At 37.3% G+C, this 15,069-nt stretch overlaps 1 protein-coding gene across 2 annotated transcripts in view; it reads right to left on the bottom strand.

The window, feature by feature from the left end:
* Positions 1–15,069, bottom strand: part of LOC133527592 (semaphorin-1A) — a 533,145-nt gene that overhangs the window by 193,852 nt on the left and 324,224 nt on the right. The gene's annotated exons all lie outside the window — the stretch shown is intronic.

Below are 15,069 nucleotides of genomic sequence, written 5' to 3' on the forward strand. Positions count from 1 at the left end.
GCAGCTTATTTTTGTTGAATCGAATACCCTATCTGTCAGCTGCTTTATAATTACACTATTTTATATGGTTAGCGAAGAAATATGGATGTTATGGGTGTGGTCATGTATGTACTCTATGTATTTCAGTATTTATCTGTATCTATCTAGGTATAACCGTCGTCTAGAAGCGCTGGTGGCCTAGGTAAGAGCGTGCGACTTGCAATCCGGAGGTCGCGGGTTCAAACCCGGCTCGTAGCAATGAGTTTTTCGGAACTTACGTACGAAATATCATTTGATATTTACCAGTCGCTTTGGAAAACATCGTAAGGAAACCGGACTAATCCCAACAAGGTTCGTAAAAACTAGTGCCTACGCCAAATCTTGGGATTAGTTGTCAAGCGGACCCCAGGCTCCCATGAGCCGTGGCAAAATGTCGGGACAACGCGAGGAAGAAGAAGAATATAATTTTCGTCTAGTAACTACAACACAAACCTTATTGAGCTTACGGTGGAGCTCGATCGAGTTGTGTATCATAATCGACAATATTATGCATAAGTTTTATTCAAATCACGAATTCATAATTCAGGGCAAACTATTAGTTTTATTTATCACACGTAGCTGAATGTCCATTCAGATTCTAAAACAGTACACAGTGTAATATTGGTAATTCCGATTAATGACATCTGAAAGATATGTTACAGTTGATGTCCACTAATCACGCGCTGTTTGCCCGATGTGTTTACAATTATAAATCATGACATGATTGTCGTGTCAAGTCATTAGGCGACGGTTAATGAGCCTCATTTTCATAGGCAAACAAACAGTGCAGCGAGATACTGACCGGCGCAGTTCAGTAACCGTGCAACCGAGGTATATTGTAAATTGCTTTTTATATACTTATTTATTAACATTACGCATTTTAATGTATATGAAGCAGAACATAAAAATATGTAAATGAATATTGCTGTGTATTTCTTACTGAGTAAATAAATGGAATTAAAAAAATATGTATTATTGTCACTTTGTCCAATATTATCGATAGGATAAATTTAACCGAACTTAAGAACTTAATTTAAGAGAACAAAATAACAATGCTGTATTATGTATACTGATAGGGTTTTTTGAGCTATACAATAAACAGTTTCCTTTTACTCCTTAGTAAAGTGAAATTATGTTATATTCTGTATCATAAAAACATATACAGCACAACCGGAGGACAAGACGGCTTTTACACCACATGACAATATGTGCCTATGCAAGGTTCAATGGCCCAACTACCCGGTAAATCCAAACAAATGAAGCGGTCGTGTTAACGAGGCAAGTAGGGGGTTCTAAGGGGGAGGGGAAGGCCGAGATTGTAGGAGCGAATCGGCAATAAGTGCAGGGGTAACTGCAGGCAATCTGCCGGAATGGACCGCTATCCGTGAGTTATGGGCTCGGTCGAAACGCTGGATGTGACAAAGAGTGGACTTTTAGGATGCACCCGTAAAGTAAAAGGTGGTTTTTGGCGCGTATGTGGACGTAGAGCTTTTAGGAATAAAAAAACGGATTATCTAGTCCTTGTAATGTGAAAATACTTAATATGGTATACTAAATGGATTCATACTAAGGAAACATGTACAAGGAAACGCCATTTTTCCATATCGCCTGATGGTAAGCAATTACCGTCTCGCAAGGTGTCCAGAATACTGCTGTAATACTAGAGGGGTTGTTAGTGTGTTGTCGGCATTTAAGATGGTAATATGCTCTTTTTCATGAAGGTTTGAAGAATGATGAACAAGATGAAAGCTAGTAATTAAGAAATGGGTCGAAATAGGCCAAGAATTATAAACATCACTACCTACGTAAATGTGTATGACTTGTTATAATAGTTATTAATACGAGTATCCCAATCCCAGGCAAAGTTTTAGTTTATAGCTATCCTATCCAGTGGCTTTATAGCGCTGAAGATATTCTGCGGTCCTTGGAACGCTAGGTAGGCAATATTCCAGCTAGCACTGCATTCGGACATATTAGCCACCAAAGACGCCGACCATCCTACAGGCGATATTCATCACAATACGTCGACAAATCATCGGCCAATAGACTTATTACCTACACTTTAAAACCCGACCCACGAAATGAATCAGCCCATTAGTTACCCAGCTAATGATCAATAAATAAAACATATTAAAGTTTCACAATTACCGTGAAACGTAATTTATTCACGGCCGTAAACAGCGTCGTAAATACGTGTTGTCATATCGGACAGAGCCTCAATATCGCGGTTATAATAATGAAATATCGATGGGCGTCCAGCGCCATCCGACAAAAACAATTTGTCGGACCTCGTTGCAGGAATGTCGATAATTAAACGAACCTGCAGCTAGCTATTTCAGCGGCTCGCGCGCTCGACAGACCCATATATTTTGCTTTCATTTTCCTTTTAATCCGAACAGCTATGAATCTATTTCTTTCCCGGATAAATTGCAGACAACGCCGGCCCGATCGGCGATGAGAATCGGAATACGACGCCGTCCGCAGATTATAAAAATAATGCGAACAAGAGAACAAACACCCCTCAGCGGTATCGATAAAATATAAATGGAACACCCAACAGTCGACGTGATATGTTGGGATTAAGAGGCGAACATCGATAAGGAGCTTTTAAAATTCCGTGCACACCGGTACACGAGAGGAACGGAAAAAAATTGAAAGGAGACTCAAATATGTCGTCTGAATATTAAAAAGCAAAATACTGAATAATGCATCGGGTGGCTTGAGAATGATATAAGAGTGTAAGACGATTGGTGGAGCTATTTGCAAGCCATTAGTGCTGATAGAGCGTAACGGAATTTTTCCTGACTCTCAACTTTTTACAAGGAAATTGTCGATTTTTCATCGCCCCGCGGTCGTTGTACTTTTGGTGTCACTCATGTGCCGCGTTCCCTCGCACTCTTTATCATCATTCGCTGTGAATGAAATTAATTTTCTTTTTCTTCTTTTGTACTATTCCTTTCGTAAAAGCTAACAAATGAAGCCTTTTCGTGTATTTAAGCATTCGGGTGTGTCGTTTTCTTCTTGAAATAATAATGGTGAGTAAGCAAAAGCCGCGAAGACACACGAAGTATTGCGTAATCAGACTCGGTGGAGGAATATTTGGATACATTTTGTTAATCCTCACCCGTATCCCAGCGCGCCATTTCTGTGCGAATGCACGGTTAAAAGATTCGTTAAAGTAAGTAAAATACACGAGCCGGTCATTACTGAGGATAATCCGGGATAAGTGCGAGTAAAATCGAGGGGTGTCTTTAGGCAATCTGATAGCTGTATGTAAAAATATGTAGGTATAATTCTTTCATTCTTTCGGTACACTCCTTAGTTGTGATAAAAAAGGATGGTTCCACTTGACTGAGTAAAAGGAAAGTGCATGAACTGTAGGGGGAAGCAGAGGAGCGGTGATTATTGCCGCAAAGTGTAATGTCAAGTTTAAGCTGCTAATGTAACCCACAAGATGGCAGAACCTACAATATACAAGAAAGGGCAACACTTGCTTTAGCGTCCGAGAGTAGATAGCAGACCCTCCAACGTGCGCGGTCCATATATAATTATTAATTATGTAGAAGCGTGAGATATAATAAGACGTCGTTACTACCCTACCACTTACATGATAATGTCACAGGTACAGCTGCTATTACGACAGAAAATAATTCTGCTTATGTTATATACTACGTCGGTGACAAACAAACATACGGCCCGCCTGATGTTAAGCAGTCTCCATCAGACGAGTTATATGCGCGGTGTCAACAAATGCAATTTTTGACAATATAAACATATATATATGTACTTTATTTTTAATGCTTACTTTTTGTAACATTTTTTGTGATAGTATTCTATCAAAAATAAAAAAGTGAAGCGGGCCGGGAGGCAACTGCCAACTTGAAGCGAACGGGTAGTAGTTGCTATAGTTTGTGTATCTCGTAGGTACTTAACGCGAGGGAGGAAAGGGAAAATAAAGAGGTTGGTAAGCCTTCCCTGAATCCACCAAGATATTTTCGTTTGACTCCATACACGTGGCTTTCAGTAGGATTTACTTAATACTTACGGATGTAAATATTAAATGCCCTTGTTATTAAGTGTCTTCCTATTAACTTTGTTTAGTATTATGTTTTGAAATATACATAGGTAATGGAATTAGAATTATAATATACCTTAGATCACCACGCTTCAAACTGCACCCGCTTGAAAAATAAGAGATTTTTATTTCGAGCCGTGTCGCGCTCTACTGCGCTGTCGGGGTAATGCCTGTAATGAAACTACGTAATGAAATCAAATAATAGTCGTAGGTATAAGCCCCCGTCTTTTCCAGAAGCTAAGAAATATTTAAACGCAACATTTTTCAAAGTAAATATTTATAAAGAACTAGCTGTGCCCGCGGCTCCGCCCGCGTGGTATTCGGTCTTTGTCAGTAACCGGCTCATTTACCGCTAATTTCTCTGCCTCTCCCCTGGAGGTGGAACTTGAAGTAAAGTTGACAGATGGATACGCTAGAGGACTGTAGTCTAGATAAAATATTTTACAATTAGGTACCACTTAATAAAACTACACTACAAAATCAATTGTTATTTTTTCAAATTCGTCCTTATTCAAATTTTTGACGTGATTTAAACGACATAGAGTAGTAGATGTATATCGGACAATACAGTTCCACTTTTGTATTTTTTTTACGTCCTTGACTGTACCTATCCAAATCATGTCCATGGAAAATATCATCCAAATCGGTGCTCCAGACCAATCAGTCTAAGCATGAAAAGGTAAGAAATATACCCATAGAAATCCGTATTTCCGAACACTATCGAATTTAGGTGTAATACCTATTAGTTAGAAGTAGGATTAAAGGAAAGGAGAATACTCGTAGATATCAAAAACTTGAGGCCAAGTATTTACATTTTGTTTACAGTTATGTTTATGTATGCACAACTAAATGTATACATATAATTATATCTACAGTTACATACTAATAATTAGGTATGTAATAGTATATTTACATAACATTGACATTTTACAATATTTATTTGTACACCACATTGCGAGTCTCCCCGGCGGGTATCAGCACGAATAGCTCCGTGCAGCTGGTAACGCGCGAGCACGCCACGTAGAGCTGCCCGTGCGAGAAGCCGCCCGTGCGCAGGTCCACGCCAGCGGCGCGCAGCGTCTGCCTCTGCGACTTGTTGATGTTCATGGCGAAGCAGACGCTCACGGACGGACTGTAGGCGCTTGAAGTGGAACGGGAAATTGCTCAGGATGAGGGGGATGCGCGGGATGAACACGAGTTCTGCGGTGCCGCACCCCGTCAGGATCTGCACCTCAATGAGGTTACGCTGCAGCTGCACTACTTTTAGCTGGGTTCCGTTGCATAACTTCGGAGGCGACAAATTCCGAAGAAGCATGATTGGAACTCCAACTTTCAGGGTTAATGTGTGTGCTGGGAGTTCTGAAGCACTCAATGAGCTAAGGAACATAGCTAAACAACATAACTAAGGAACTCTACCACCCGGTAGAGTTCCTTAGTTATGTTGTGACATTGCCTTCAGTGTTAATGGAATTATATACTGCATGTTCACCTTCGATTTCCGCCTGCTCATTTTTCTGCGTGAGCATGGACCGTTCCTCTATGGGCGTGAGTATGGATCTCTCACAAACCCAAGAATGGCTCAGGTCTCCGTACACGCTACGAATGTGGTTTTCAATGGATGAAACGATCCTGTATAACGTCTCTGGTACTTGTGGCTACGCCTAAAATCACGATCGTCGCTATAGTTTCGTAACGTCAATGCGTTGTGAGACTTTCGTGAAAGGTTCGCTTTTTTTCGGGAAGGCATTTTCAGTTTTTAGTTCTTATGGCATTTTAACGCGTACAAAGAGCATATAATCACTACGTTCTAAACGCGTATAAAATGCGAGTCCCAAATCGTTTGACATTTACATCGCAAACATCAGAGATTTTTTTTTTTCATAGTACCCACCTTCGTAGCCATTATTAAGTGCTTAAAAGAGGCGATACGTATGAATATGGATACGATAAAATTACGATTAGGTATAATTCATGACGGAGAAAATATTTTTTTAAATAATTATGCAGTTATACGCGTGTTGATGTGTGTTGATTATGCCACTACCTAACTATGTAAGTAAACTCATTTTTAACCGACTTCAAGATTTCAAAACGAGGAGAATCGAGGGAACTCTTCAAATATGAAAGTCATATATATATAATGATTTTTGTATTTTCTTTAACAAATCTAGCATTTACATTTAAAAAAGTGACATTTGATGAAGTGGAACTGCTGATGATGATCAGAATGGAACTCTTCAACGATACACAGTACACGTTTGGCGATTTGTCCTCTTCGCTGCGTTTGTTAAGTAAATTAGATTTTCAAGACAATTTTTTGTCAAGTTCGAGTTCTGACGATGGGGTCCATGAGGAATCGAGGGAACTCTTCAAATGTGAAAGGCATACATATAGTGATTTTTGTATTTTCATCAACAAATCAAGTATTTACATTTGTAGAAGTGACATTTGATGAAGTGGAACTGTTCATGATGAACAGAATGGAACTCTTCAACGATGCATAGTTCACGTTTGGCAATTTGTTCTCTGTGCATGTTTGTCAAGTAGTTAGGTTTTCAAGACACATTTTTATATTTCTATCCTATTTAGTTTTTTTAATAATTAACTGGTGTTAATTTATCTTAAATACAGTCGAATACCCTATTGTGGGTATCTTACCAGTCAACCATAGGGCAAATCTGAAATGTGTCAAGGTGGGTGCAGTGACAAAAAAAAAACATGTTACCTCCTTTTCTACATAATTAGGCGTAGGACGCTGTCTTTTTAATTTAATTGTATGAAATCAAAAATCAACAATAATCGTTCTTTCACCGGTCTACCTCATTGAAGTCGGTTTTTTTTTCTTATAAATTATTAGTTTACTTGATTACTAAATTTTTACTCAGTTTCCCAAAAGATGGCACTCTGCAATGTATGGCAATTAATTTACTGTCGTTTAATTTCGTTGTATTATTACATCAACACAATTGAAATTGAATTGATATCCGTACCCCCCTCTTCTAACTTTAGAGTTAATTTGGCAAAATCCTTCCTCGGTGGCTTAATTTCAGCACCATATCTGTTAGTTTAGCAGGGTACTCGATACTCGTAGCACAAAAGTTTGCACCTCCTTCCTAAGTAGCGCCATAAGATTCAGGTGCAAACTTAACTCAATCGAGTGTAGTGGCTACCCCCCATTCTAGGAGTTGAATTTTTATAGCCTATAACTTGGCCGGGCATTTTCTCGACAGAATAGTAATGTTTGCATCAAAATCCGTTCAGCCGTTTTCACGTGATGCGAGGTCAAATAAACAAACAGACAAAAATTCTAAAAACTGTTGGAACGTGTTCTGTTAACGATTCTTAGTATCCCCAGCCTACTTTTTTTCGAATATCTTCCATGTACAGACTTTCAACCCCCTTCAGCTTTATTATATGTATAGAGAAGATATCAAGTTGGGCTATGTTTTTCATAATAAATGAAAACAAGCGAATGCGAAGTGCGAAATAAAACAAGGATTTGACATAAAATTATTTGGACACCAAACTCACAAAAAACTCTGATTCCGAATAATAATTTGTTTAGAAAATATTGAAATATTTCGTTACAACTATTGTTAAATATAGACATAGTAACCCAAGGCTAAAAATTACTTGATATCAATTTCCAATAACTTTACACGGTATTTACATGAGGCTTCATTTATTTTTAATTTTAAACCATACCACAAAGTCGTCACATAAAGTCAAAGAATTGCGAACACGATATTCACTGAGTAAAAATAAAGTGTATTAAATTGAGCTATTTCAATGTCGCTGAAACAAAGCCAGCAGGAACTTTCAATAAACCCTAAGTGTGAATATAAAAGTCGTATAATAGCTCCTGCTGAGGGCGTTTACTGCCTCCACTTACTACCTCTAATGGATCATGTGCACTTTATTGTCGAAAATTGCATTTGCCGGATGAAATTCCTGGCACTTTGTTTTATAGTGGGATACCAAGTCTGTATATATTTGCAAATGTTCATTTGCGTTCAATTGTCTCTGTTTTTCTTTCACGTTATTTTGGTTCAAAGATGTGTAAACGTAAATACACATTGTATTCAGCATTTAGCATCATACGAGACGTGTAAGGTTCTTTGATTTCATATTATTCCTTAATTTAAGTGCCAGTAATTACCTAGATCCTAATAATTTAACGTTACTTATCTAAGTATTCTATTCATATCTATTAAGTATTTTAGCACGTATTTCATTATGGCTTCCAAACAAGGGTGACTTAAAAAACGTCTCGATTGGTTTGCGCTTTTTTATTGGCATTCATGTTGGTGGATATTTTTCTCGCACACCGCTTCGCATCTTGTACTTCTCTGATGGAATTACCCAGAGACTCCATCCAGGCATCTGTTCTCCATAAGCAATGCTTTCCTTTCCCCTGAATCAGCGGTGTAGTGGCAAAAAGTGAGCGAGTTTCCTTGCATTGTAGACCGGGGCCCAAAATACCGGGCTCGGCCTACCGTGTAATACCTATAGGTAGGTGAGTAAAGCTTCGGATAGTGTTTAGTGCTTAAGTACACGGGCGACAAGGTTTACTCAGGCGGAAGACCTTCGCGCTGGATGCACAGTGCACACCCTTCAGTGTCCTACATGTCACCGCATTTACTTGGTAGGGTGCAAGAGAAGTACAGTAGTGATACCAGTTCGAAAAGTAAGCAATTCTTGACAATTGTCGGTGTAAAACATGAGTAAAATATTTTTATACACATGTTGATTCATACGTAATTTCAAAGAGGAATACTGAGCATACGAAATGGAAAATAAATTACATGTACATTTTTGCATTGGTGTTATCAATTAAACTATTTGGTGCGGGGACAATGTAAGTCTAATCTTGTATTACTATATCGAATTTTCGTTTGAAGAATAACCTTCTGATGCCTGAATAACAAAAGCGAATGCAAAATTATTACTTAAGATTGCCGCTGTTTATATGCCTATCCACTCCTAATTATTTAACAGACCTCCTAATCAATCCAAACGTATCGTAGCGGAACTAACCTCTGACTAAGCTGGGCTTCGCCAAAATTTGTCCTACATAATTTCACAGCTTACCCTTCGCTCGAGTCATTAAATTCACTTACAATTAGACCAAGGATATCCGAGGGATCTTCACATATCATTAACTTTTTACACCGAGACGCGTCCCTGACAAATTCCTTTTAAAACTGGCATCGGGCCAGTATAGGCATAGATAGGCACATTTGAACAAATTTTTTAGATAATTTGCTTGAGTGCTTATAATCCATCCAGGGGTTACAGAAAGACAAACTGACCGAATATTGCTTGTTCTGAATTTTAAAACGTAAATTATCTAGTACAATATATTGGTAGCCGCTGACTTAAGTAAATGGCGCTGTGTGGCCCTCTGTAGGGTGTCAAGTGGTAAACTTTTACAATAGGTAATACGTATGGCCTTTTATACTCCATCTTCAATATGTTGTACTTGTTTACGCATATTGGTATTACTTTATTTATTCTACAAATTTACAAACTACATATTTACTACTTCGAATTGGGTGATATAATAACAAGCACGTTATTCAGTTTCCCTTGCAAAATGACCTAAACGTTACTAAAAGTAAATACGACAACATCAGAACAAGCCCTGTTAAATGACAAGGGAAAGAAAAAGCTTCACAGGATCCTATTTTTATTATTGGCACGGAGCAGGAACTCGGGAAATCTTGGCAGGATTTCTTGGCAGAATTTTGTTATGTGTAGAATTTTTAATACGTAAGACCAATTTATTTGTGCGCCTTGGATAACTCGACACTGAAATAATGCTTGGCAAGGAAGGCTTTTTTACTTCTCGTCCGCAATTACGTGTTATTCATAAAAAATAATGATCAGTTCACTAAATATTTATTAAATAGGAAATAATATGAACCAATATTGCTCTCCGATTATATGAATAATGACAGTAAACTGTTGACAATAAGGTACTCTACTAATAACAAAACTTTAGCAAATACAACTAAATTAAACGAAAACCATCCGTGGCGTCTGACATCTGTTAATCAAATCTTTCAGATACTGACCAAGTGACATATAAACATATACATACAAATGCCTAATATTTGTCTCAATACCAGCATCATAGCAGCGGTATTTTTCCGCTGTAGAGCCCTCCCGCTTATTGCAATTTATTAGACGTCGACAGGGACAAACAGTGTCCTAATCGACATTTCAGATTTACGAGTTTCGACAGGCACGTCGGATTAAAAGGACAACAAGAGCGAAATATATGTCTTCATTCCGATGCGCCGGGCCCTGGCCGTCGACCCGTTCTCATTGGATACGCGAGTGCAGCTGAACCACCGTAATGTAACCTAAGAGCAAAATTGCAAAATTGTAGATTTTATATTGAATTTTTACGTGTAATCAAGGGTAAATGCCTTGAAAAAAAAAAACACACGAAAACTATATCTGCAAGGGCAGACTCCGACAAAACCTTTAAAGGTTAAAGCTGGCGTGATAAAAATTAACTGAGTAAATGTCTAACTTTCATTGAATTTTAGGAAAAAATAGCTAGTGATATAGCCGAGGAATCTGATGAGCATAATTTTAAACAGAAGTATATTTTGACAGTAAATTATATAAAAAGTAAAAACCCCAGCGACGGCCAAATCTTCATATAGCGTCGCAAGTTTCGCGCGGCGCGCTATTTTTTCTGTACCTTTCTAATATCCTGGCTTTACGCCCCCTCTTAAGATAATATATATATATATATAATAAAAACTTACACTTTAACGGCATATAAGATAATAAAGAAAAAACAAGTTATATTTATTTGTCATTCGTCGCTTGTGTGCACCTATGCTGCGAGTAGGTACTGATCTTAATTTAATATTGAAATCAATAATAAATTAAGATCAGATTTATAAAACTTTAATGTGACTCTAAGTTTGGCGTCTTGAGTATTCAGTAAATGGCGTGCTTGGTAAGCAAAATGAAGTGACAGCCGAGACAGCCTTTTTAAACAAAATATTTATTCTCGACTGTGAGTTCGTACGTAATAGGTATTACTTGTTAAGTTCAAGATCAACACGGTACACAGTTTGGGGTTATACCAAAAAGCTATATAAAAGTATACTAACACGGAGTGGAAAAAGGTCGCCAACGCGCATGTGACCTCATTGGATTTACAGGCGTTCGGAGGCTACTGTAATCATTTCATTGATCATAGGGTTGTTTGACATCGACGTAAGAGTGTTAATTCGTCGACCTGAAGCTATGCACTGTAAGCATTGTGAATATTGACCTCTGAATGTGGAGCGAAAAATGAACTGAAATCCGGGGCTTATAATAGCTGTTCACCCGCTCCAACTAGGTAATATCTCTGTCCTTATCTTGCGGAATGCATTTGTCGGAGAAAACGTATTCGAGGAAGCGGAATTTTCTACCAGTTGCAGTTCGAAAAGCCTAAAAGAATATATAGGTTTAGATTTGAAATTCAAAATGTATCTAAACTATTTTTTGTTAAATAGGGATACAATACCACGAAAATAGTATTTTTAGATCTATCTAAGGATAGAGTCGTCAATGTCGTCATCATGGGAATGGACGGGACCTTGATATCCAGTCGTCCATCTGTCAATGCCATTTTATATTATAGCGATATAATGAACACAAATAATCCACAATTTACATTAAAATTGTAATTAAAACACATTTTCTTGGCATACATGTTATTGGTATTGTTTACAGTTGTACATTCATTACTTACAAAAAATAATTATTTTACAGTGTGACGTTCTCGAATCAACACAATAGCATATTTTGACTTTGGAAACTACTTATAAGCCTCATTCTAATACACAACTTTAAGCGCCATAATAAGTTTTAAAAGTTTAAGGGCATTTGAAATATTTTTGAATTCGAAATTTCTCTAAATTATTATAAGTTTGATTACCCGAGTACTTACTTTCACACTTCGTTGGCACCTAATTAACGTTATTTAATTATAGATATTCTAAGTAATTATAAGTATGTAACTTAATTTTGTCCCTTTTATTTTGTACTTAACGAAGGTATCTATTTAGCCCAAATGGAAGCCTGGATTACCAAGCATTAGCCTTAACATCAAATTCACCATTGTTCAGTCTCCGTACCAATAAACAAAGTACAAATAAATAAAAAATAAAGGTAGTAAAACTAGTAAATGTTCGAACGATTGCACCTCTATTGTTGTCACAATTACGTCGTTAGCCGAACAAAACACTTGACCTGTTTCCAGAGATTTATGAGTGAACTATAGCTATACTTTTAGCCGGCTGAGGACCGTCCGTTTAATTATCCGCATTCCGGGTGGACAAATTGTTCGGCGAGCTCGGATATTAATTTCGATACATTGTCTCTGGCCAGGCTGACGACGATTATTTCCAGCTAGCTGCAATATCATGGGAACGTCAACGTTAGCATAGAAATAAGATTCTTGCACACTCCACGTTTATAAATAAAACGATGATAAGTACGTTTTATGACATTAAGAGGTTAGTGCCTTTGTGCATTCAAAGCAACATACATAATCATACTATTATTATATATATTTTCATTAAAAATATTTGAAGAGAAAAGCATGCCACCATACATCTTCATATGTTAGGGTCTCCTAAAGACATAAAATACCATAAATATTAAACTATACTAATTTTAAAACTCTGAGCTCTCGTGGGTTTTCTCTTGAAGTTTTCATGTGTTGTAAGTAACTTATAATATGATCAGTTATATCAAAAACAAAACCAGGTCAAATTTATGATCGTTTATTACAATCAGAATAAGCCTCCAGGAGTTGGTATATGCGGGCTATGATTCCACTTTTTTCATTATGATAAAGAACACAGATCAACATCACCAGTTTAGCATAGAAATAAGATTCGCTCAAATGTGTTTTATGTAGAACGAATTAAAGCTCGCGACTCATGGACTCTGCGCGGAAGCGAGATATGTTTTAGATAAAGATTATTTATACAGTGTCTTATTTTACAAATCCAATTTCCGCGTGAATACACGGGCCGGTTGTAAATAACGCAGACAAAGCTCGCAGAGTCTCCGTTCGATACATTATGCAGACCACGCTTCGCTGCGCCGCGCAATGAGCTTTGTAAATATACCAAGCAGATCTGAAACGCCGCTTTCTGTTTTTACAGCGACTATAGTTTTCTGACTTTTAGATACATTTCAAAACTTGCCGTCATGAAATCATTTACTTTAAAGAGTTTTTCTTTACGGAAAAATGTCTGTGAAAATTATGTTCCATTGTTTTTCTGCTTACTGTTGGTTTTAATGCCATAGATTTTGTGTACCAAGAACTTTATAAATATACCATAAACGAGACGTCATGTTTTTAATGAAATAACAATTTCTGACTTTCTATTCTTTGGTAAGTAAATGATTTTCATTACCGGAAAAGTGGTGGTGCAAACAATATATCTTATTGTTCTTCCGACAGCCGTTGGTGTTATCGCTATACGTTTTCTATACCATTAATCCCGAAAAATTGCAATGATATCTTAACAACGCGTGGGGATCCCCCTAAGTTACAAAAAAATGCTCGAAAAAATCTTATCTCGAATAAGGTTGCTAATGGTAATGTGTGGGAGCCTCGGTGACAATCTAAACGCTTGCTAAGTGCGGGCGAATTGATTGCTTGATCAGACTGGTATTGTAGTGCTCTCCGATTGATCATAGTTGTTATAAAACTTGGGGCCACTTTACAATGGTTCGCGCAAGAATTACTCGTACGGACTCAGGCCAGCCATAACAATACACAGTCTGATGGGTGCGACGAGGTAAGTAGACGACGAGGCACGTATGTCTCGCTTCACATGCACTCCTTATCGCGACGGACAAAGGATCTTTTTCATTTCGCCTTTGTCCTGAGGTTTTGCCGACGCGTCTCTAAGGGCGCCCACATAGTGGAAAAGTCACGTGATTTAGAGACGACAAAAATGTTATTTTGCCGGCCGCGTATGAGCGTTGCTTGTGGGTTTGCGTGACATATTTTCCTAGTGTCGAGGATGACAAATGGGATGATAAATCACAGTGAAACGAGCTTTTCTTTTAAAAGTTTTTTTTTATGTTACTACGTATACTCATACGTCGGGAAGTTTTTGTGATTTCTGACTTTCCCGTTTGTTACATGGCGTTTACAAGGTACAGTGTTCATTTTAGACGAAGAGCATTAAACATTTTAGAAAACTACAGTGTTTAATGTGTTTTTGTTACTGTAAAAGTTATTATTCGATGTTTGAATTCATTTTCTTTTGTGGTGCAATAAATAGTACATTATGCAACGAGGAGAGGGGGGAGTAAGTGCAATTTGTGCTGCGGCTGTCGTACATCTAAAGATTTCGTTTGCAATATACTTACCCTCGAAGTTACACACAACGTTTTTCATCACATTTGCGAAGAAAAAGCAAAATTTTAAGCGAAATATAGGTAATTCTTAAATACGGTGACATTTCAAACATTCGTCCGCCATAATGTCATTCTTTGACAGGTTTCCTGACCTATCCGGCATTCAGCCAGGATTGAAAATACTGTAAAAATATTTTAAACAGCTATAAAAATTTATCAAATTAAATATTTTTAACATAAACATTAAAAATTAATTATAAACGTCAGTATTTTAAAAGAAAAACTTTTATACATACCTACTTGGTTTGTATGAAATAGTGACACAATTAAAAAATAAACTCCCAAGGGAGTTATAGCTTTTTTTCACAATCCATAACTCCCGCGAAAAAAATACATACCTTTGTCCTTCAGTACACCTGCATGAAATAAGATCTTTTTCGAGCAAGTGTGATGAAACGTAATTTACTTACTTATTTCTCACAAATAGTACAAAGTAAGGCAACTTTTTAGATGATTTCACTAAAATATTGTACAGTACTATAAATAGAAATGTCAGTATAAGTGAACACAAAAGGGGG

This window comes from Cydia pomonella, chromosome 18, assembly GCF_033807575.1.
Source record: "Cydia pomonella isolate Wapato2018A chromosome 18, ilCydPomo1, whole genome shotgun sequence".
In the NCBI taxonomy this organism is placed as follows: domain Eukaryota; kingdom Metazoa; phylum Arthropoda; class Insecta; order Lepidoptera; family Tortricidae; genus Cydia; species Cydia pomonella.